The sequence below is a fragment of the Halichoerus grypus genome, chromosome 5 (genome assembly GCF_964656455.1).
Source record: "Halichoerus grypus chromosome 5, mHalGry1.hap1.1, whole genome shotgun sequence".
NCBI lineage: Eukaryota > Metazoa > Chordata > Mammalia > Carnivora > Phocidae > Halichoerus > Halichoerus grypus.
The window spans coordinates 130,262,568-130,287,525 of record NC_135716.1 but is presented as its reverse complement, the minus strand read 5'-3'; positions in this window follow the sequence as shown (position 1 = coordinate 130,287,525).

Below are 24,958 nucleotides of genomic sequence, written 5' to 3'. Positions count from 1 at the left end.
CTCACTGTTTTTCAAGTCTGCTCAGTGCCACCTCCTCAGGAAGACCTTCCCTTATCTAAATCCTATCTAAAACAGACATTTCCCTATCTTTCTTTATCCTCTTACCCTGCTTTATTTTTCTTCACAAAACTGATTTCTACTTGACATTTTATTCGATAACTTTTTTCATCTACCCCTCCCTATAACACATAAATATCACAAGGGCTGTTTAAGTGTCTGATACATAGTAAGTGTGTAATATTTATTGAACTAGTGAATGAATATGTGTTATAAGATGAGAAATGCAAGGTATTAAGAATTGTTGTCTTTGGAAAGCAACCCCAAATTCTTTGTTTCATCACCCTCTACAATGATTAATTTTGTTTTTGAACTCCTACATGGACAAAAGGTTGCTTTTAATTAAAGGTCATATGCGCACACATACCCACATAATATACACATGCACATAGGTGTTTGACCACTGACAAGCAAATTAATGTGTTAAAATTTTGCTCATTAAGAAGAAGCGATTACATTGCAAAACCTTAGCACTTTCTTTTTGAAGTTATTTCTATTTGCAATCGTTGAATTTTTTATCTTACTGATTTATTTTTACCAGTACAAAATGTTCATTTATCTCCAGATTCTGTAACTAAACAAAGTTGTATGCTCAAAGCCCAAGTTTTGGTCAACATATTTGATTATATACCCACAGTGACCATTTGTAACACAATGTAGCCAACACCAGTAGGGAAAAGTCTACCATTTTAAAAGGATAGGAAAGATCTTCCATGGGATGAGGAAGGTGTTACTCTGTAAACTTTCAGAAAAAGCTTGACAGTATTTTAAAGGGAGAATGGTGATTTCACACTTAAGACTATGATCTAAAGATATTACAGAAAGCTATGTAAAAACAGGAGGGGATTGATATAGCGTGGGGCCTTTTATATAAGCCCACTTTCCCACCTCTCAGTGGTAAAGCCAGACCTTGCTTCCAACGTGGGTTAGGATCTGGCTAACCTTTGAATGAACCCATTATTCCTGCCATTGCTATGAACAGAGAATTCCCAAGATAATCAAATGCAGTAAATTCTTTTGGAAGGGAGGAGTATGAGGTCAGAAATGGGAGCATGGACTTGTCTGGAGCCAAGATACAGTATCAGTGGGTACTAGGTAATCAGGAGCACACTTGCTTGGATCTAGGAGCCAGAAGCTACTGACGGAGTGAAGTAGGAGGGAAGTTAACTAATTTTATTATTATAAATTTGTTGTTATTAGCCAAGGACTTTACATACATTATGCTATTTAATCTTTACAATTGTTGTCAACCCTATTTCACAGAAAAAAAAAAAATCGCTCAGAGAGATAAAGTAACTTGCTAATGTTTAAAAATTTATACATCATGAAGGTAGGATTTGAACCCTGTTCTAAAAGAGTTCAAAATTCATGCTTTTACTGCTATACCATATTGCCTAGGAGTGAAAAAGTTGATACAAACTTTGATAACCTCACAATTTTGTGCTGTTCATGCTTGCCCAACACTATATACTATTATTAGGCTGAGTATAAGGAGTAATAATAGAATATAATGTAAAATAGGATACATTTTTTATTTGACAAGAACAGCCCCACCTTCAGAATTCTGGAGGTCACTGGGGTAGGAGTGTGGAAATGTTCATGAGAGCCTAAGGTACTTTTGGGGAGAGAAAACATTCCAAATCCCCAAACCAGTTTTTTTTTTTTTTAAGATTTTATTTATTCATAAGACACAGGGAGAGAGAGAGGCAGAGGGAGAAGCAGGCTCCCCGCTGAGCAGGGAGCCCGATGCGGGGCTCGAACCCAGGACTCTGGGATCATGACCTGAGCCGAAGGCAGATGCTTAACCATCTGAGCCACCCAGGCGCCCTCCCCAAACCAGTTTTTAACACCAGATACAAGTGGACATGCAAGAGTATTTATTACACTGATAAAATAAATTTCTGGTGTTTATAAACCACCTGGTCTATTGTATGCTATTTTAGCAGCCCAAACAGACTATGGCAGGGTTCAAGAGAAGCTATGGATGGAAATGTAAGGTATTTTCCTACATTTAGGCCACAGAATTTTAAATGATAAATTTAACAATCAGAAAATGAATTATTAGTCACATTTTCCTCAATACTCGGGATAAGATCTGCATTTGGGACTATTATCAATGAGATATGGCGACAACCTCTGAAACAGCCATCGGAAGCCAATATTCACGGGTGGCACAATGAATGATTACGCTATTATATAAATAATGATGCAACCAGCATTAAACAAATGGTATTAAAGAACTACAGAGGCAAGAAGATCTATCATGTTTCAGTACAACAGGTTTCAAAGAGCCATAGCATTGTGAGTAATAACAGCTCTGCTACATTTTTCTCTTAGCAAGAGATATGAAATTAACCAGAAATAGGGGATTTGACAATAAAGAACACAAACAGCTGGTTTCTGGACCTGAACAAAAAGAGATGGTAGTTGGACACTATAAAGAATCTTCACATGCACTGAATAAAAAATAAAATATATAGGGGCACCTGGGTGGCTCAGTCATTAAGCATCTGCCTTCAGCTCAAGTCATGATCCCAGGGTCCTGGGATCGAGCCCCACATCGGGCTCCCTGCTCAGCGGGAAGCCTGCTTCTTCCTCTCCCACTCCCCCTGCTTGTGTTCCCTCTCTCGCTGTGTCTCTCTCTGTCAAATAAATAAATAAAAATCTTTAAAAATAAAAAAATAAATAAAAGATACAAATATTTCTTCTGTACTCACTATTCTGAATCTTTATTCAGGTACCTCACAATAGCTAACATGGGCTTGCGAATTTTTAAATACAATTTAAAGTCAAATTGTTTATATTGTATATGAAAATGTTTTCCTTAGAGATCCTGCATAACCTAGGTCTTCCCTGGTGTTAGCAGAGGAAACTAAAGGCATCACAAGATGTCTCCTTGTAAGGAACCTAAATGTATCCATCAAGCTATGAAGGAAATGCTTCTGGGGGAAATTAATATGTATATCTAATTGGTAGGCTGAAGAAGTTGTCCAAAAAAAGGAAAACTCCCCAAAACTTTACTCAAGGAAAAATGAATAGGTAACATTTTGTGCCAGTAAGAAAGTGTAGCATCAACATGAGTATTAGATACCTCCAAGTGCTAAGCTTTAATATCAGAGAGGGCCACCGTATAATAATAGGTCCCGCTCTTGATTACTTTTCCTAATGAGAGTGAAGCACAGCATGGAAAAGTGACAACTTGAGATAATTCAAAATGTCACATTAGCTTTGAGTTTCAATCTCTTCTATAACCAGTCTTTATAAAATCTGCTAATGAGTAGTAAATTGGACTGATTTGAGTTTTACTTCAATTTGCTTCTCGTGCTAATCTTTTGAGAAAGAGTGTAAGACAGTGAGATGACATAGATAACACCAGAACAGGAGGTTAGAGCAAGAGTCAAGCGACCTGGGTTAGAGTCTCTGTTCTGCAATCAACAAGCTGTGTGGCTCTGGGCAAGGAAGGTGAAGAAATTAGCTGTTTGTGCACATCTGTCAGGTGCCAAGCACTGTGCTGGATCCAGAGGAGACAGGTGAATAAGGGTGCAGCTGTGTTTTCGAGCCACTCACAGTCTAGTGGTGGAGACTGATATGTAAAAAGATGATTGGAGTATTTTTTAAAGATTTTATTTATTTATTTGTCAGAGAGAGAGAGACAGAGAAAGAATATAAGCAGGGGGAGCTGCAGGCAGAGGGAGAAGCAGACTCCCCGCTGAGCAAGGGAGCCTTATGTGGGACTCAATCCCAGGACCCTGGGATCATGACCTGAGCCGAAGGCAGACGCTTAACCGACTGAGCCACCCAGGCGTCCCATGATTGGAATAACTTATGAAGTGCCTCTTCTAGAGTTATGAGCAATGGGCTGTGGGAATTCAGAATATAGTGTGATTAACAAACAATGAGAAAATCAATAGGAACACATGACAGTAGGTACTGTCCAGTAATAAATAATTCAACTAGTAACTAAAATATGTAATTTTAGCATTTTAGGAAGTGCATTGAAAAGAGTAAAAAGAAACAGGTGAAATTAAAGTTAACAATATATTTTATTTAATCCAATATGTCTAAAATATTATTTCAACATATATTAGATACGGTTATTAAAGAGATAGTTTACACTCCTTTTTCTCTATAAGTTTTGAAGATCAGTGTGTGTTTTATACTTACATCACATACCGGTTCAGACTAGCCACAGTTAATGTTCTTAGTGGCCACAAATGGCTAGTGGCCTGAACAATGTAATGGTAAGTCTGCAATTATGTCCAAGAAAACTTAAAGCATATGTGTACCATTCAGTGAGGGATTTCTAACTTCACATAAGGACACGTGAAAAAGACCTATGGGATTTAATTCTCTTCAACAGTGGTTTGAATACATGGGTTCACAAACTGATACTGCCTGGATACATAAGGATCTTCTAGGAAACTTACAAAAAAGATTCCTAGATCTTTGAGATTCTGAATCATCAGGTCTGGGTTCAGCTTAGGAATACAGATTTCATAAAAGAACTCTGATTATTACTAAGTGCATTGCAGGCTGGGAACTTCGGGTGATAGGCTCAGGACGCCCCTGTGGCAATGGAAAAGGTAATTTGATTGTAGGTAGCATTAGCAGAAGGCTCTTCCTCTGTGTGAGGAAGCCGTAAGTTATGGGTTTTTTGAGAAACTCTATCCCTTCTCTTCAGCGCTGTCCGCTTGCTCAGCTCAGAGTTGATGGTGTCTCTCCATGAGGCTTCAGGGACATGTGCAGATATAATTGCCTCCTTTAGTTTACACTTTTCTTTTTTTTTTCCTGGTCTGATATCTTTCAAATGAGTTGTCTGAAACCTGGCTATGAAATCATTCTAGGTAACATTAAAAAAATCTTTCATGGACTCTTTTCTGCATCTATCAAATTAGGAAGCTTAGGAACTGAGGCCTCAAACTCTAATTTTTACAAATCCCCCAGGCAGCACTTGGTGTGTTGGAAAGGCATTTGGGATGCAGTGACTTAGAGAGTCTTTGGGGAATATATTGCTGGGGTTGCTTCTTTCATTGCCAGATTTCAGATCTGTTTTACCACCACATACATTGTAGTATAATGGCCTCTGGCAGTCCTTGTTTGCTATTTGGCTCTGCAACTTCTATGATCTTGTTAGGTTATTTACCATGCCTGAGTTGCTGTTTCCTCAACAGTAAAATGGGGATAATAATCAATTCATAAGGCTGTTGTTAGTGTTTCAGAGCTCACTTCTTTGTCCTCTTGTCCATGTTTCATCACTCTGTTTGTAATCTCATCTGGTCTCCTGGCGTTATTTTATTTATTTTTTTATTATTTGTTTGGGGGGGGGTAGAGGGAGAGGGAGAGAGAGAATCTTAAGCAGGCTCCATGCCCAGCTTGGAGCCTGATGCGGGGCTTGATCTCAGGAGTCCTGAGATCATGACTGAGCCGAAATCAAGAGTCCAGCGCTCAACCGACTGAGCCACCCAGGTGCCCCCGGTCTCCTGGCTTTAAATAGCCTCTAAGCTGATGACTTCTCAGAGTTAGTGTCTCTAACTCGTCCTCCTTCTGTTGCCCAGGCCAACTGTGTCCAACTGCATATGTAACTCTTTACTGGAATATCTTAGAGGCATTCAAATCTAACATGCCTGAAACATCACTCCCCAGTTTCTAAGATCAGTTTCCACTGTAATCTAACTCATCTCAGTAAATGACAACTCTAAACTTTCAGTTGTATACATCAAAAACCTTGGACTCATCCTTGATTCTTCTCTTTCCCTCACACTTCACATTAGGAAATCTTGTCAGCTCTGCTTTTAAAATATACCCAGAAGTTGATAACTTTTTTTTAAGATTTCATTTATTTATTTGACAGAGAGATAGAGAGAGAGAGAGCACACGTGCACAAGCAGGGGGGAGTGGCAGACAGAGGAGAAGTAGGCTCCCTGCTGAGCAGGATCCCAGGGTCCTGGGATCATGACCTGCACCAAAGGAAGACGCTTAACCGACTGAGCCACCCAGGTGCCCTTGGAAGTTGATAACTTCTCACCAACTCCACCATTACTGCCTTGACTGTTTCTTGCCTGGATTATTTCAATAACTTATAAATTATTTTCCTTGCTTCTGTTTTCTCCCCTCCCTCATTGTCTGTTCTCAACTGATTAGCCAGAATGACCCTTTAAAAACAGAATTCAAGGGGCACCTGGGTGGCTCAGTCATTAAGCATCTGTCTTCAGCTCAAGTCATGATCCCAGGGTCCTGGGATTGAGCCCCACATCGGGCTCCCTGCTCAGCAGGTAGCCTGCGTCTCCCTCTCCCACTCCCCCTGCTTGTGTTTCCTCTCTCGCTGTCTCTCTCTCTGTCAAATAAATAAATAAAATCTTAAAAAAAATAATAAAAATCAATAAAAACAGAATTCAAGATCACATTACTGATGTACTCTAAATGAGATGGTTTCCCTTCTTAGAGTAAACCCCGAAGTCCTTCATGTTGCCCACAAAACAACTTTTGGATCTGGAGGTCTGTTTCTTCTCTAATCTCTGCTCCTCCTTACTTCCTCCTTGCCTCCCTTGCCTCATGCACTTCTTATGATACCTCTAACATGACGAAAAGAGTCTTGTTTCTGGGAAATGAAGGGAATGCCCTTTACCAGTCAGCCTGTCCGGAGAGTCTGGGTGGGCTGTCTTATGGTGTCCATGGGCAGACTTGCTGCTGAGGTCCTTGGGCAAGTAGGCTTGGTATCTGTGTCAGCAAGTGGGCAGGCCTGGTACCTGAGTCTGCAGTCGTGGGCCTAAGACCTGGATCTGTGTGGGTGGGCCTGATCCTGAATCTGTGGGGGCCACTCAGGTACTGGGGACCACAGTGGTGGGCCTGGCTAACGGACCTGTGGGGGCCAGCTGGTGCCGGGGTGGGCCTGATGCTGGGGTCTATGGTGACTATGGTCTCCTTCCCCTACAAAGAGGGTGCCTCTCTCTGTACCTGGCTGCACGGGCCCAGGAGGGCGGGGGGGGGGGGAGCGGGAGGGGGGCGGTGGCCGGGATAATGTGAAACTGTATTTCCTATTGTCTTCAGTGTGTCTTTTCTTACTTTTGAGTCATCCCAGCTGCTGCAAGTTCTCACCTGGAATCCTTAGTGCTTGTGAAGATATTTTCATTCATGGACAGTTGTCCCAATTGATGTTTCTGTGAGGGAACAAACATTGGAAATTTCTATATCACCATCTTGCTGATGTCACTCTCTCTTTATGTTTTTCTAACAATACTATTCAAACTTCTGAGCAAACTTTTCGGTCTTTTTTTTTTTTTTTCAGTCTTGAAAGATTAAAACTCTAGTGGCAGAATAATAGTTGTATGTGGTTGATACTCTGGGTAAAAATTTCCTACTTTATGCTTTTTATATCTTACCCATAGATGCCTGTTTAAAAGCTGGTAGAGTGAAGACATTGTCTGTTTGAAGACATTGTCTGTTTGTCAGCTGAAAAGGATTTCTCAAATCTCCTGAAAAAGGTTGGTGTAAATGCCAACATGTAGAGCATAACGAGCATTTACACTAGGCAGTGATTTCATGGCTTGATCATACTCACTCTCTGAGAGTCCCTAGTGCTAAGTAATGGGTTAATGTTGCACTAAACCTGACCCATCCTTTGACTGTGACATGTGGAAATTCCCCCTTCTTCTCTTGGCTCAGTTGCCCCCAACTGATGGACAACCATGCAAATGAAAAGCAAATGACAAAGGGCTGCCGGTCATGAACAGGGCTTCTCATTTCTCCCTTTGGCTCATCAACTATGGAGGTTCTCACAGGAATGTAAGCTCCTGCCTTACCTACCTAATGTCATTCGTTCATACGCCTTTTGCTTGTAGATCAGCCCTACTGAATTTTCAATCCAATTCTGGCTGGGTAGTCCAATATGAACAACCTCAGTCTTACTGAAAGGTAGGATCTAGAATTAATCAACCTGGTTAATTTGAGAAGGTACAGGGATTCGAACTCCAGGGCCTCTGACAACTTCAAATTACGGTCTTGGGAAAGAGAAGTGTGAATACGGGTGTGATCAATTTAAGCTCTTGACAAAGAAGGAGTCTTAGTAAGGGGACCCTTTCTTGAAGAATTACTAGATTCACTCCTTGGCCCTTTCTTTCTGAATAGGGGTACAAGCTGGGTAGGACGTTCCAGGAATTAAGTCTTAATCCTTATGTTTTATTTTTTTAAGTTAACACAATTCTTTCCAGGACTATGTAGACAAATTTTCATTTAATGACTAAAATCAAAGTAACCATCTTAATTGCCTCTGAGAGAAAAGGTTTTCCACTGGTAATGGGTGCTATAATTTAAAAATGTTTCCCTATGTGTTCTTCCTCCTCAATACAATGGCTTCTTCGATTATAGACTTTTAGTTTGAAGACCCTTTGGAAAAAGAATAGAAAGGTACATTGTGATATAGAGGAAGTGTCTGCCAGACAGGAATGAAAAGAAAAAATAAAGGCCTTTCAGTTCTCTGAGGAAAGGGATAGAAGGACGATAAGAGAGAACAGACCAGATGTTAATCATTTCTACCCATGTGCCCCACCTGCCTCACCCAGCTCATCCTTGGAAGGTGGGGGCAAGCTATATAAACACAAAATGTAGTATTTGTGGAAGAAATGGAGATAGGAAAAGCTGTGCCCCCCTTGCTCTTTGAGTTTCTGGAAGTAAACTACCTAACAGAATCACCAACATTAGCACTGGTGTTTGTATGGGTGCCAGGCCGAGGAGAGTGATGGTGTGATATGTTTATGTAGAGAGAAGTCTGGCTACCAGAAATTTCCCTTAGCTCCCATATAGAAAGGATGCAGAATGTCCTCGTATAATCAGAGGAGATGATGCAGAGATAGCTGAGCGTGAGCCAGAAGGCCCACTTGGTTTGGGGCCATATGGAGGATGTAGCTGAGGTTTTAGATAATCTGAACTATGAATGGAAGCCAGAATAGGTCAATCAGAGTGGGCATGGAGATCTACCAGTCATGCTAAGGATATAGCCAAGTTTCACCAGCCATAAATTTCAGTAGCATATACTAGAGGGATGTAAATAATCATAAGGGGCAATGAACATTTTTAAGGAAGCCAACAAGCTTCTAGAGAAAAGAACAAGGGACAGCTCTCTGATTTAAGGATCCTTCTACCCTCTGTCATTAGGACATTTAAGATTTTATGATATTATTTATATCCTGGCTTGGGGAAAAAAAGATGGAAGAAACCTTGAAAGATTTTGCAAGTACCACAAGGGATTACATTAATCTGGTCATTTAATGTGAACATGACTGCGTTATTTGACTTGATAAGCTTAAATTTTCCCACTGCCCAGTAAAACTGGGGACTTGAGAGCAAGGTAAGGTCAGTCATAGAAAATGAAAAACCCAAATTTTTCGTGTAACTGAGTTTGTAATATGTTAATTATTAGCCTCTATAATGCAATTAAATCACAAGCTTGTAATGCCTGAAATGTGACAGGGTGCCTCTCCTCAAAGGTCCTTCTCCATCAAATTCCACTTATCACTGGGTCTTGATATGTGTGGCTTTATTATGTGATTTGGAGAAATAGCCCTACTTCTGGGGTTCTCAACTTTATTTTTAAGGCTCAGTTTTACAATTTTTCTCAGGTGTAAAATTTATAAGTTTTAGTGTCTAGAACGTGTAACAGGGCTGAAATGGGAAAGAGTCTGTGATTAGTGGCAGGAACAACTGTGAATAGGAACCCATGCAGGGCACAGATCATGAACTGTAAATGTGCTATGTGAACTAGAGGACAGCTCTGTATCTGGGTCAGTTTCTGTGCTCCAGTATGATAGAGCTTCTTTCTCTGCATCTACTCTCTTGCCATGTAATTGGCTAGGCTAATGAAACATCAGAATACTATGAGTTCAAGCCCTCCTGCAATAGGATAAAGACAGTGTGTTATGGTATTGGCTCAGGAAATTGAAAGTAGTTAGCTGGTCATCCTCTTTCCCCACTTATTACTGCTCCCTCTTTGTGATATTTTTAACTAAGAGTATAGCCACGTGTTCTAGCATCGTGCAATCTTTGTGTAATGCAAGGAGAATTCCTGATACCACCCATTTCAGCAATAGAACTCAGATTAACAAACATTTACTGAACCTATTTGTCTTGGTACTATATTAGGTGCAGTGGATACAAACATAAGCCATGGCCCTTGTCTTCGAGGACCTCATGTTATAGGGGAATCTGAGTTTGAGGTATTCTATAGGGTTAGTTGAAAATAATGACAAATGTAAGGATGATGCTAATAATAATAATAACAACAACAACTACTTAACACCTACTTTTCAGACAAGATTGTGTTTTACATATATTGCCATCAATTCTTTTGATAATAGTGCAATAAAATGCAATTTATTTGCATTTTAATCAAATAACTTTCTCAATTAACTCAGATACATATATAAAACACTGAGCCAGAAATTGAACCCAAGGGTGTGTGACTTTCCATTGTAACAACTTATCTAGGAATTGAATATACCTTGGCAAAAGAAAGATATAATTCATAATAGGCTCATAGATGCCAAGAAAAATCTGCCAAAGAAGCCACACTGGTGTGGAAAAGAGCAGCTAGAACAGGATTCACACAATTTCTCAAGACCAAAAGAGGAGGGATTTGGAGCTACCTTTCCCGTTTATACACAGGGAAAGCACCGTTTACTGAAAAGGTAGATCAGTGGTTGAGAGACATTATCAGTGGCTGAAGCCATTATTCTTGAGCTCAACCCCCTTCAGAACATCACAGTTTCTTCCCCTTTCTTCTTAGGTCTCTGAGTCCAATACTGTCAACCTCCTAATTTTAACCATTTTGAAATGAAGTGATATTTCGTTTTAGATACGAGCATGAATTTAGAGAGAACCAGTAGCTATTTTTATTAAGCAAAGCAAAATAAGTTTTGTTTTACGTTTATGATACCTTTACCTTATGCTTTAAAAGTAGAATATAGGGATTCTTTTGATAGTCAAATGCATCCTTCTGTGTATCCAGTAGATGTCAGCATTGGGCTGTTTCTGACCATTTAATCCATCTCCATATTATTTTGAAAGGACCATAAATATTCAGTATGAAATATACTGAGATGTAAAATAGCAGGTGCAGCAAATCTGTGGTGAGGATACATTTAATGGGTGAAGGATTCAATATTCCCTCTACCGAGCAAACAACTGTATATAAAAACCCCATCTGTAGCTTTTTTATCCATGTCCATTTTTAAAAATCAATTTATTTCAAAATACCAGTACACTATTTTGTAGAAGATAGCTTTATACAATTAAGTGACAAAATGGATTAAAGTCATTGACATAAATGTAAATATTTGAGTAATTTTAGGTTGCATCTGCTTAAAATCAGAAAGGGACACTGAAGGGTTTTTAAAAATCTCATTAGGATATAATTTCAGCCATAAAGTTTTTGGAAAAGCAGTTTTTTGAATTACTCTTTTTTTCTGCTCAATATTAAGATTCCTGTTCCTCTGGAACACATTAAAACCACTTCTGGTAATATGCACCCCAATAAAGCCAAATGGATGGTTGATCAACATTAAGTGGAAGGTAATATGTATAATTCATGATTCCACCAGATTCGAAAGTTGACACAAGTATTTGAGATTCTTGGCATACAGAAGACAAGTTTCCTAGGAAATTGCTCAGTTCTGTGGTTGAACTAAGTAGATCAGGGCTTGTATCAAACAGAAGTGGATTAAGAAGTCAAGACATCCTTGTTTCCTTAAGAGTAGCGTCTTACTCATCCAGCCTTTGTCAATTCATTATATGTAAATATATGGCAGCTGGGGGAGGAAACCTGGAAAAACCTAGAGAAATCATTTAGCCCAGCATCTTCATGAGGATATTGATGACCAAAGAGGTCTTGCTTGAGGTGTAAGAGCTACCGTGTAAGCATGAGTCTTATTTCAGTATTCTAGTTCATTTTAGGACACCAACAACAAAAACAAACCTATCTATCTATCTATCTATCTATCTATCTATCTATCTATCTATCTATCATCTATCTATCCATCCATCTATCTATCTGGAGACCAAGTAAAAAATTCTGTAGTAGACTCCAAGCAGAATTAAAAATTATCCTTATTCCCAAGGGTTTTGGAAGATCATTGAAGAATCAGAAACATTAATAGAACATCCAAATACATTTTAACAAATTTAATGATAGAGGTATGCTCAGGGTACAGATAAAAGCCACTTAGCTTAGTTAGGGAAGGTGTTCATGATTTCTAAACAATGAACTATTTCTTGCTTGAAAATTCTTCCAGGAGTTATGTTACCAAACTAGGAACAGAGAGCATCATTATTTAATGGGGCAGCATGTGGTGTATGAAGATGCCTTGACTGACCTACTAGACTGTGGTGTTTGGGGTTTCTTCCCCCCTAAGCTGAGGATCAGTCTAGTCCAATATTTTGTAAGTGCTTATAAAGCCTGCTTCAGAACCGTCTCAGAGATCAGAATTTAGAAGGGTATATGGCCTAAAGAACAGAAAAACAAAAATAAAAATGACAGCAATTTTGAGGCACAGCCAGATGAACAGATGAAGGAACCATTGATCTAGCCTATACTAAGCCACCCACATTGGGTTCATCTTGATACCAACGGCAGGAAATTTGTCACTATAATGAATATAATCTTTGGTCCTATAAGAAAACCAAGCTAGATGGTTCATACAGAAATCAAAACCATAACTGTGGCCTCACTCATATTCTGTTCTTACCCACAAAACTCTCAGGTCACTATATGAGATGACTACATACAAAGTGAGTAAGTGGTTTGAGGTTCTGCTAATCTGTATATCTGATCAAATGAATATGTTAACATGGCATTCAAAGTATGATCTACCTTAAAATAATTTAGGTGAGTTTCAGTGGTCACACAATAGACCGTTATCTGAGATGATGGTTTAGCAAATCTTTTCCTTGCCGTTACCTGAATGATGGGAAAGAACACCTCTTTTATGAGCACTATATAATATTTCCAACCATTTTTTCTCATCTCTTTGGGACACTGCAGGGAAACACATTAGGTCATAACTCAGTACTGGAGGAAAATTCTGATGATGAACCTAGCTTGTTCAAAGCATCTTTGATATTAATCTGCCATATGCAATCACTACGTGGAAGATTGAAGACCATATTTCAGTTTTGTGTCCCAGAACATAAAACCCTATCATACACTTAATCCAAACTATTGGAGAGTTAGTCCTCTTCAGATAATAAGTGTAACAGTAGGAGTATGGACAGATTCTAGGAAATACAATTACCCAGTTTCTTAATTCATAGACTACTTGGTGTCATGATCAGTGACAAAAATTAGTGTGCATTCACCTGGACTTCTGTGAGTCAGAATTATTCATACCAGTGGAAAGAAAATGTGCTTTAATACTCTAGTAGCTTTTCATTTGGATTAAGTAACAAATATTCTAAAGAATACTTTTGGTATATATTCAACACTCCCTGTTTCTGTATGTAGAAGAAGAAAGAGGGTTGGGAGTATGCATAGGGAGATGGTTATGAGGGTGCAGTTCTTCAGAGATTGGACATAGCAGTTTATTTTTTTTAAAGATTTTATTTATTTATTTGACAGAGAGAGGCACAGCGAGAGAGGGAACACAAGCAGGGGGAGTGGGAGAGGGAGAAGCAGGCCTCCCGCCGAGCAGGGAACCCGATGCGGGGCTCGATCCCAGGACCCTGAGATCATGACCCGAACTGAAGGCAGTCGCTGAACCGACTGAGCCACCCAGGCGCCCCTGGACATAACAGTTCTTACTTTCTGTTGGTATGATGGTGTTTAGAAACAGAAGTCAAGTTTGCATATAACTTCACTCATGTTAAGTAGATTTATTCTTTTTCCAGATTTAATTCATAGGTTTTAAACACGTAAAGCATAGGTTTTCTTTACCAAGATCTTCATTTATCTCTAAGATGAATTATTTTAGCCTGTTCATCAGTCTTGTTTCATTACTCTTGACACTTTAACTTGCTTTATCAATCAGTTACCATCTGTCCACACTCCCTTCTGCCATGTGAGTAAGGCATTTTCTTTGGGGTTGGGGACTCAAGAAATAGGGTTGGATATTGGAGAGGGAGTATTTGTGTTTTTGTTTTTGTTTTTATTTTTATTCCCATGAGTAACCTAGAAATCGAATCTTTTTTTACTTGAGGTCATGTATTTTGGTTTCAATGGCTAGACTTTGATCATTACACCAAATACCATCTCACTGATAGATATTGATTATGAAGTTGATTAAAATGATTGGCTCTAATGGACCATAATCCCATGAGGAGAATGCAGACTTAGGGTTCAATTGACTCTTTCCCAGTCAGTTAGACATATATCCTGGTGTCATACTGCTGCTATATAATCCCCAGTGTACCAGACTAGTCTCAGAGAGGTTTACTGTACTTTTGCTGTGTGTGTGTGTGTGTGTGTGTGTGTGTGTGTGTCTTATAGGTAGTTTTGTTTGAATTTTACTTGAATTTTATTCATCATAAAGATGAGAGTGATCTGCATACCTTTTAATTCAGGGTTAGCTCTTTTTCCTTGATTTTCCCTGCAGACTGCCTGTCAGTGCTTCAAAAACATGCACAACTGATAGATTTCTATACAGCTGCCTGGGCAGCTGTAGTAATGAAATGTGAATGTGCTTTCACGGTATCTGAAGGCTTCTGCTTGGGATTATAAGCAGAAAGAAAGAACTGCGTTTTAAGAAGATGTTGGCATATTCTTCAAATGTTCTGAAAATGATGGGACTTAAAATAATTTATCATTCCAGGGCTGTTTTAGCTTTATTGTTCTAACAACAAGATATCCTCCCATTAAAATCCTTTGTGTGTGTGTCTTTCTCTCTCTTTAGGGCTCATTATAACAGAAGTCAGGAGATCTGGCTCCCAGAGACTGCATAGTAATAAGCACCAAAGGGTTGTTCTCGAAGAAATGAGATCCAATCCTATGTGGGTGAAACATTAGAGAAAAGAAAAAAGCCATTTCAATGTTTCCTATGCATATCATATGATTTACCATGATTTAGAAATTATTTTCTGTAATTTTAATGAGACAGGTTATGTCTCCACTGAGTAGGAGGAATATTGTAGATTATTTTTTTTTTTGCATCATATTAATCTGACCATGAAATAATTCTTTTCTAGAAAAAAGGAGTTAGAGTCTACATAAAATCAGTGTGGTCAGACTCTGTGTTTTTATTCCTTTCCTGAAACACATAGAGCAGATGATTTTATTTTATTTTTTAAATTGAAAATTAATAATTCCTGGTCATCCACAGAGAATCAGTGATAAATAATGTTTAGAGGAACAAACTCAACAGGCTGACTCTGTCTCAAGCCTAAGGCATCCCTGTATGTGGATTGCCCTGAGACCCCAGCCAGGGAACAAGCTGGAGGCCCAAATGTCACTGCTGGAAAAATACAATGTATTCCAGAGTCAGTCATTCGGGGTCCTGAGGCTGCCAAGAACACTCCGCGTCAGTTGGCATAAAGAACGTTTTGGCACGGAGGAGGTGTAAGGGAAGAGCATTCCCACCCCATCAGGAACAAAAGGAGATAGCTCTTATAGCTCTTATAAAAATATACAGATTTTAGAGACTGTAACCGGGGTGTCAAGTTAATGAAATGTTTGTTAAGAACCATAATGAGAAGCAGCAAATACTGTTTCACCTCAGTTCACTACAACCCTTTGAAGTGAACATGTACACATCTTAAAATCTTAAACTGCCACAGGAAAATTTGCCTTAAAATACAACGCAAGGGGAAACATGGTCGAAAGCACTGTTGAGAAATACAATTGTTTAATCTTTTTCCTTTACAATAAAAATCCACAGTCTCTCAGACAACATTTAACAACATTAAAAGAGAGTATTGTATTTCTGCTTGCCCCAAAATGTAATATATTTCCTCTGTATTTCTGCTTCAACCTTTTAGTCTCAAGCTTTATTCCAGGAAGGCAGTTCTGAAAACACCTGTCTTTTTGAGAGTGAAATTTTATGGAATCATGGATTTGTCCTATTTAGGAATAACAGAAATTGTTTTCCTCATTTAATATAGAGTTTTAATAATTTGTCTATTTTGGTTTATGTGAGTATATGCACCATATATAAAGGTTCCTAACCCCAAGGGAAATCTTAAGTGTGTAACTTAAAATAATGTAGTTCATGCAGGTAAATTCTATCAACAGTTATTCAAACTCAGTACCCAGGGATCCATACAATTAAAACTGTGATTTTTTTTTTTTTAACTTTTGGATAGAGTCAGCATAGATAGTGATGCTCTTGCTGAAAGATCAAAGTATTTTCCTCCACACAGACATATAGCTGAGGAAGCTCCAGAATTTTCTCTTTTTAAAAAATTTAAAAAAAAAATCTTAAAGATTTTATTTATTTATTTGACAGAGAGAGACTGAGAGCACAAGCAGGGGAAGCTGCAGGCAGAGGGAGAGGGAGAAACAGGCTCCCCCCCCTTAGCAGGGAGCCCGATGTGGAGCTAGATCCCAGGACCCAGGGATCATGACCTGAGCCGAGCGCAGATGCTTAACTGACTGAGCCACCCAGGTACACCACTCCCCCCACATTTTTTTATTCAAGTACAATTAATAGTGCTATATTAGTTTCAGGTGCACATTATAATGATTCAACAATTCTATACATTTCTCAGTGCTCGTCAAGATGAGTGTACTCTTAATCCCTTTTACCTATTTTACCCATCCCCGCACACCTCCCCTCTGGCAATCACCAGTTCTTCTCTGTATTTAAGAGTCTGTTTTTTTGTTTGTCTCTTTTTTCTGTTTGTTAGTTGCTTTTGTTTCTTAAATTCCACATAGGAGTGAAATCATTTGGTATTTGTCTTTCTCTGACCAACTTATTTTACTTAGCATTATATTCTGTAGCTCCATCCATGTTGTTGCAAAAGGTAAGATTTCATTCTTTTTTTATGGCTGAGTAATATTCCACTGTATATATATATGCCACCTCTTCTTTATCCATTCATCTATGAATGGGCACTTGGGCTGCTTCCATATCTTGACTATTGTAAATAATGCTGCAGTAAACATAGGGGTGCATATCTTTTTGGATTAGTGCTTTTGTCTTCTTTGGGTAAATACCCAGTAGTGGAATTACTGGATCATATGGTAATTATATTTTTAACTTTTTGAATAACCTCCATACTGTTTTCCACAGTGATTGTACCAATTTCCATCCCCAACAACCATGCATGAGAGTTCCTTTTTCTCCATGTCCTCACCAACACCTGTTATTTCTTGTGTTTTTGATTTTATTCATTCTGACAGGCATAATGTGATATCTCATTGTGTTTGTTTGTTTGTTTGTTTGTTTTTAAGTAGGCTCCATGCCCCAGTGTGGAGCCCAACATGGGGCTTGAACTCATGACCCTGAGATCAAGACCTAAGTTGAGATCAAGAGTCAGATGATGAACTGACTGAGCCACCCAGCTGCCCCTCACTGTGGTTTTAATTTGCATTTCCCTGATGAGTGATGTTGAGCATCTTTTCATGTGTGTGTTGGCCATCTGTATGTCTTTTTTGGAAAAATGTCTATTCAGGTCCTCTGCTCATTTTTTAATTGGATTCTCTGTTTTTGGTGTTGAGGTATATAAGGTTATCAGGAATCAAATTAGAATTGGTTCATTTGTTTCAGATCCAGTTTTGTACCAAACACTACCACACAATACCTATTTTTCTAGGCATAGAGGTTGGGAAATGTTACAAATGTTACAGAGATTATATAAAACCAGGGTCTTGTTCTTAAAGAACTGATGGTTGGAGGTATTTAGGAGTAAGATCCACATAAGAAACACATTTCAGGCTGTATTCACTGGAGTAGAACCCTGCTCAAACTGCATGTGTGAGATGGCATGATGTGTGTCTTCAGGAATTGGACATTTTTCACCCAGGATTCATTTTCATTATTTTTTAGAGTCTGATGCTGAGGGCAAGGATTCTATGTGTCATGGTTTGGGTTCCTTCAGAAGTAAACCCTGAGGATATTCCAGGGCATTTAGTTTCTTAGGAGGGATTCCAGAAAACTTATAAAAGAGCGGGAAAGAGGGACAGGGAAGGCAAGACAAACAATAAATGGCTTCATTCATTAAGCAACTCTACCTTAATCTCCTTGGGCATCTCTGGGGGACACTGAAATAGACACTTTAGAGTTAGGTCTCCCTTGCATTCTCTTGTCAGTCATTGGTTATGGGCTGCTTCTAGGGCTCATTAACATCCTTGCACTTCTGGCCTGCCCCATGCATGTGAAGAATAGGCCTTAGTAGCCAGGGAAAGCCCTCCGGTATTTGCAGGTGCTGACAGTGGGGTTTGGAAGGTGTATACAGAAATGGTGAATGTAGAAAGCATATGGGAGGACACTAACAGCACCTGCTATAAGAGGTCAAAGGTATAAGGTTCAACGATCTTAGATCAATCTCACTTTGTCAGTAGAATGAAATAATAGTTTAGACTGAGGTCAACACAGGATATGAGGCAAATGTTACAGAAAGCAGTATTTCTTTTGGAAATACATTAGAACGACATCACTTTGTACACTGGCATGCAGTTTCTCAATAGATCCAACTCCCAGGTTTATGTTAAGCATTGGAAAGAGCTATCTCTGCAGTTCAGCAGATGAAGTGGTTGGCTTGCATTTGGGGGGCAATGTTGTATGAAAAAAATACTGTCTTTAAACATTGGAATCATATTCATTCTTCGAAAGGCACATGAGACCTGACACTGAGAAAATAACATAACTCATGTTTTCACAATTAATTTAGGGCCTGTTCTCCTTGAATGGAATCCTAAGTGGAATTACCTGCACTGTTTCACTTCTCTCTCTCTTTCTCCGTGGGACTGAAGTTAAGTAAGTGCAACTTAAATATGCATAAGATGTGAGTCCTTTTATATCTAAAGACCAAACTTGATGGAGTCATAAATGGGTCCACTCTTTGGGTGTAATTGGGAGGTGTGGGATGCTTGGGACGTGGAATGGATTACAACCACCTTTCTTAGCAATCAGTTAAAGCTCTTTTAATGATTAATGCGATAAATTGAGGAACTAAACAGATATAAAGGATTAGCTACCAAAATGCAAACTGCAGACTCCGCTTTTCAAGATAAAACACTAGGAATAGGAATGTAAACAATGCTGTTTTATAGTAAAATGTGGAAGAAACTGCAGATCTTCATTCACTTCTTACTTCCTTGAACAGGGATTAGGGAAAAACAAACCAAGAGTCGAAAGGTAGGAACAGAGAAAATGAGGAGAGAAAGACAATGCAAATATACTAATCCACATGATTACACCACATTGGCCCTGTTATTTGGAAATACATTCTAAGGGGCAGTTCTCCAGGGGGGTGTACTTTTCTCCCCTAACCTCCTAATAACCCTTACTGTTCTTAACTCTGGATTTCTGTTATACCTCTTTTATCTGAGCCCCTAGCTGGATTAGAGGAATAGAATTGAGACACTGAGATGTTGGAATGTATACCCCGTAGAGTCTGAAAAGTTCATTATGCTACCACTGTGTCCCCAATTCCTAGCTCAATGCCTGACCATAGCAGGTGATCAATACACGACTATGTATGGAGAGAATACATGGTGGATGTATTAAGGTGATTTCCTAATGATACCTAGCCAAACTTCCTGATTTCCAAGTTCTAAGAGCCCCATGGGAAAGACCTTGAAACTGTCCATAGGAAATGGGATTCAGAGGTATTTGACATGGTAGAATAACAGGGGAAGAGGAAAAGCTTAATGGAAGGTAGTGGCAGGGTCATGGAAAGAAAAGTTTGCATGAGTTAAAAGGAATGTGTTGTGATGGAAAGTTAGCAACTGCGCTGAGTGAGGGAAAGAACAGTGGTTCTGCATGAGTAGGAGACGACACTTCAAGGCCTCTCTGATTTCCCGGGCCGACTTCAAGGCCTCCTTTCCCCGTGTTACTACCTTTTGTATATACTGTGTTTGCACTTTCACATGTATTACATTGTATTGTCATTATTTTTCGTAGACCTAGCTCCCCTTTCTTAGCCCTAAGTGCTCGAGATGCTGGGCGCTAGTGAGAGAGATAACAGGACCCTTTAACTGCCTTCTGGATTGTGCATAAATGCTGCCCAAGGACAAGGCATGGCACTCCTTCCTCGAACCCCTTCTGTTTTCTCATGTGCTATGCCTTTGCCCGTTACCTCTCCTCGCGATGCCTTAGATCGGCTAGTCTGCTTGGCAAACTCCTACTCATCTTTAAATCTCAGCAGACATGCTGTGTCCTCTGTGAAGCCTCTGACTAGGGGACTCTCTTCTGGTGTTCACACCCCATAGAAAGCACTCGCTGCATTGTATTGTAACACCATGCTCGTGCCTGTGTGCCCTCTGGGCTGTTAATGGGGGCCCTTTTCAGCCTCCATAGTCTCCATCATTCCTGCAGATTCTGCCATGACTCCAAGGCTTACCGAGAAAACACTGTCTAGAAAGTGCTTGAGCAGTTACCTGTGTCTTACAATAGTATGCACGAAGGAGGGAGTCCTTTCAGAACTTCAGAGCTTTGGGGCGCCTGGGCGGCTCAGTCATTAAGTGTCTGCCTTCAGCTCAGGTCATGATCCCAGGGTCCTGGGATCGAGCCCCGAGCTCCTTGCTCCGCAGGAAGCCTGCTTCTCCCTCCCCCACTCGCCCTGCTTGTGTTCCCTCTGTCGCTATGTCTCTGTCAGATAAAGATATAAAATCCTTAAAAAAATAAAAAAAAAATAAAAAAAATAAAAGAACTTCAGAGCTTTGGCCCTGGATTTAGAGTCAAGGGTACATGTGGTCTCTGAACTTGTCTTTGTTCCCTGCTCAGAAACCCCTTCTCCTGCCACTTTCAGCCCACCCCATTCTCTCTGGATATGATTTCTTGATAATTATCTTTTCTCCCCTCTTCTTCTGTCTCATCAGTGGGGGTAGGCAGAGGATGGAATCTGGTGATGTTGGGATAATTAGTTTGTTCTCAGAGATAAGTGATGGTTCTCATGTCTCTAACTCCATAGCTGTAAGTCTCTGAGGACAGGTACTGGGGTTTTTTATCTTTGTATACCTAGCTCCTAGGGATTTATTAGCTGAATAACTGGCTAAGACTACATAGTTGTTTGGAGATTTCCTTACTACCCTGAACCTTTAGAATTTGAATGTGAACCACCTCATGCTGAAGGATGATAAACCTTAGCATCAGTGTTCAGTTTCTGACCCAGCTAACATCTAGAAGTTAGGAAACATTAATTCTCTCCCTTCTCAGCCAATATTTAGATTTATGGCCAGAGAAGAAGTACTTTAGTTCCTTGAAGCATTTACCTTCATCTATAAAAATAAGAACTATGGCTTCTTATCACTTAAAATTGGAGGAATTTACTGACCTTAACCAAATGGTTATCTAGAATTAGCCATGTATTATACTTTGTATTCCTAGGATGTTTTATTCTTTTTTGAAACATGATCAGCCACCACATGTATTTGATCCTTTAGCAACGCAATGAAGAAAGTGAGGCACTTACTATAAACTCAAGTGGTAGGTTTAAAAAAAAAAGACCCAGGGAAGCCCTGTGACTTTGCATAATCTTACAGCCAGTTAATGACAGAGATATATAGGCAAAACATTCAGAACATTGCTTCAGCTCTTAATGTGTGCCAGGCTTTGTTCTATGTATGATACATGCATTAACTTATTATCATCTTTATGACAACCCTCAGAAGTAGGATAGTGGGCTGAAATTTTGTCCTAATTCTTAACTCCTCCCTGTCTGGTTCTTCACATCTCTGCCATGGTTTCACTGTGGTAGAAGCCATATGCTTTCACTCCTTGGCTTGGCCATGTAACTTACTCTGCCCAATTATATGTGGGCCAGCTTGATATGGACCTTACAAGGTCTTATGTGTTCCTCCTCTTCCTCCTGCATCTCTGTCATTGCCATAAGAGAAACCTGCCCAGCAAGGAGGAAGGATGTGCCATGCACAGCTGCCCCAACTGATGCATAGACTTACAGTAAAAAGCAGAGCTGCCGCAGTTGTTGCGATGAGAGGTAGAGAACCACTTCTACCCCCAAGCCAAGCCCAGCATAGATCACCTAGACCCCGGCCTATTGGAAGATCTGTAAGAATGATTTTTCTTTAAGCTACTGAGTTTAAGAGTGGTTCCTTAGGTAGCATTATTGTGGCAATGGGTTGCTGACATACATAGGTGATATTATTTGTTATTCCTGTTTTATGGATAAGGAAATCGAGGCACAGAAAGGCTAGGTAATTTGCTAAGTGTTGCTCACTAAGCAGAGGATCTAGAATTCAAAGTGAGGCAGTCTGTCTCATAGCCAAAGTTCTCTAATCCCACACACCACCTCTCTAATATTCTAATGGGAGTAATTCTCAAAGGATATTTAATTATTTGGGAATTCTGTTTTGAAAAGGAAAGCAGAAAGTCAGTGTGGTTTAAAAAAATCTTCAAGGATTTTGAAGTTAGACATTCCCAGGTTCAAATGTCAGCTCTGCCACTGACTAGCTATGTAGCTTTGTGTAAATTATCTGATGACTCTGAATTTTAGTTTCTTCAGAAAAGTAATAGTAGGGAGTATTCATCACTTAATCAGTCCCATTCACTGAGCACCTCTTCTGTACTAGCTACTGTTCTAGGTACTTACAATACTGAAATGAGTAATACTCAAATAGCTACAGTCTAGAAGCAAAAACAGACAGTAGGCAGCAAGACAAAGGAGATGGTAACATTGTGGCTCAGGACAGATCAGGAGCAGATAATGGGCTCCTAACCTTGTGTATTTGTCAGGATTCTCCAGGGAAACAGAACCAATGGAATATATATTACCCTATTTATTACACGATTATAAGGAATTGACTCATATGATTATGGAAGGTGAGAAGTGCAATATCTGCAGTCAGTAAGCTGGAGGCCCCCAAAAGCTAATGGTATAGTCTGAGGTCAAAGGCGTGAGAAGCCAGAGAGCCAACAGAGTAAGTTGGACTCTGAGTCCCAGTCTGAAGGCAGCATAACATAGATGTCCCAGCTCAAAAACAGACAGAGAGAGTGCATTCTCCCTTACTCAGCCTTTTTATTGTATTCATGCCTTCAACAGATTGGATGAGGCCCACCCATATTTGAGAGGGCAATCTGCTTAATCAGACTCCTGATGCAAATGCCCTCAGATGCACTCAGTATAATGTTTAGCCCAAATATCTGGGCATCCCTTGGCCCAGTCAAGTTGACACATGAAATTAACCAACAAATGCTGATTTTGGAGGTGATCAAAGAAGGCTTCCCAGAAGAGGTGACACTTAATACTGAGTCTTATATAAGAGTATATGTGTAAAACATTAGCCTAACATATATTAGATGCTCATTAAATTCTAGTTTTCTTTCTCTTTCAAAGGTCATAATAACAAATATGCCTTTCTTGGCCTACCAAGAACTTTTCAGGCCATAAGGCATAGGGGATTTTTTTCTCCTTATGTGCTGAACTAAAGAAATGCTGATTCTCTTGCTGATGATGAGGGTCATGGGCCTGGTTCATTTGTAATTGCACAACATAATTCTACCCCCAAATAGAATGCTTTCTGATGGTGTTTTAAAATCTCCAATTGCTTTTTACTTATGAGGTGAATTTACAGTGAGTTATGGTACAAGGTAATTTAACCTGACAAGACACACCATACTAAACATTCACAGACACAGTTTTGTTTCTCCCTCGAGAAGAAGCTGTTAGAGTAGAGTGGTAATCGCTGTAACAGGATCAGCATGGGGGAGATTGATCACACCTAGGAAAGTGACCTCTTGGAGTTTCTTTGCAAAAGGCACACCTTTCCTGTTGATTGATTACACATCAGGGTGACCATCCCTGGATGGGAAAACCCAGTGTGGTCCTTACCTTCTGCTGGCACAGGCACTTTTTTTTTGTTAGGGTTCATGAAAGATTGATGTGCGGCAGCTGTGGTGTAGGGTCCCAAGTATTCATGCCATGAAAATCCAGTTAGTTTTGAAAAGAGAGAAAAGGATTTATTACCCATGAATATAAATACAATAAGCTCAATTCAAAATGGTGATTCAATTTGAATAAACCCACGGAGGGCAGTTCTCTTCAGAATTGCAGAGAAGGGGACTGAGACGTAGTCATAGAAGAAGGGGCCACTACCCTCTACATCCTGTCCCCAACATGCCTCAGGGCTTCTGGTGTATTGATTAGTTTTCACTTCTCAATTTTTATTCCGGATCATTACTCTTTCACTTTCATACAACAGCTGTTCATTAAGGCTCTCTCCATCCTCCAGCCCAAATTGTAAGCATCATCACCTGATTAACAGTTACTTCCCCTTGTTCCTTGAAGAAATTGACACTGGCTTTATAGTCTTTTTCTTCACCACATTTCTCTCCACCTTCCGAGTAACTTCAATACCCACAAAGATAGTACATACGTTCCAGTCTCTCTCAACTTCAGGGAAATTTACCTTTATGAACTCACTCCCTAGAGCATGTCAGCACCTGCTGTCATTCACTGCCTCAATTCTGAAATATTAATTTAAAACATTCTAATCTCTGACCACATCTTTCTCTCTTTTCTTATTTTTGTCTCTTCCTCTATTACCGTCACTAGGTCTGTCCAAGTTCCTAGGACTGCTAATCCCTTAATCCTTTTACTTTTCCTCTGTCATCTCCCTCTCATTGTCACTTCGTATCCAGCTTAAATCCTATTGTCTATTACTTCAAATATTTTTTTGGGGGGAGAAGGAGGGCTGTTATCTCAAATTCCTTGTCCTGTTTTCTTATGTCTCAGCCATCTGGAAAATCTTCAACTTTCGATCAATCTGATTTTTTCCCCCTTTTCCTTATCCAGGATGCTGAAC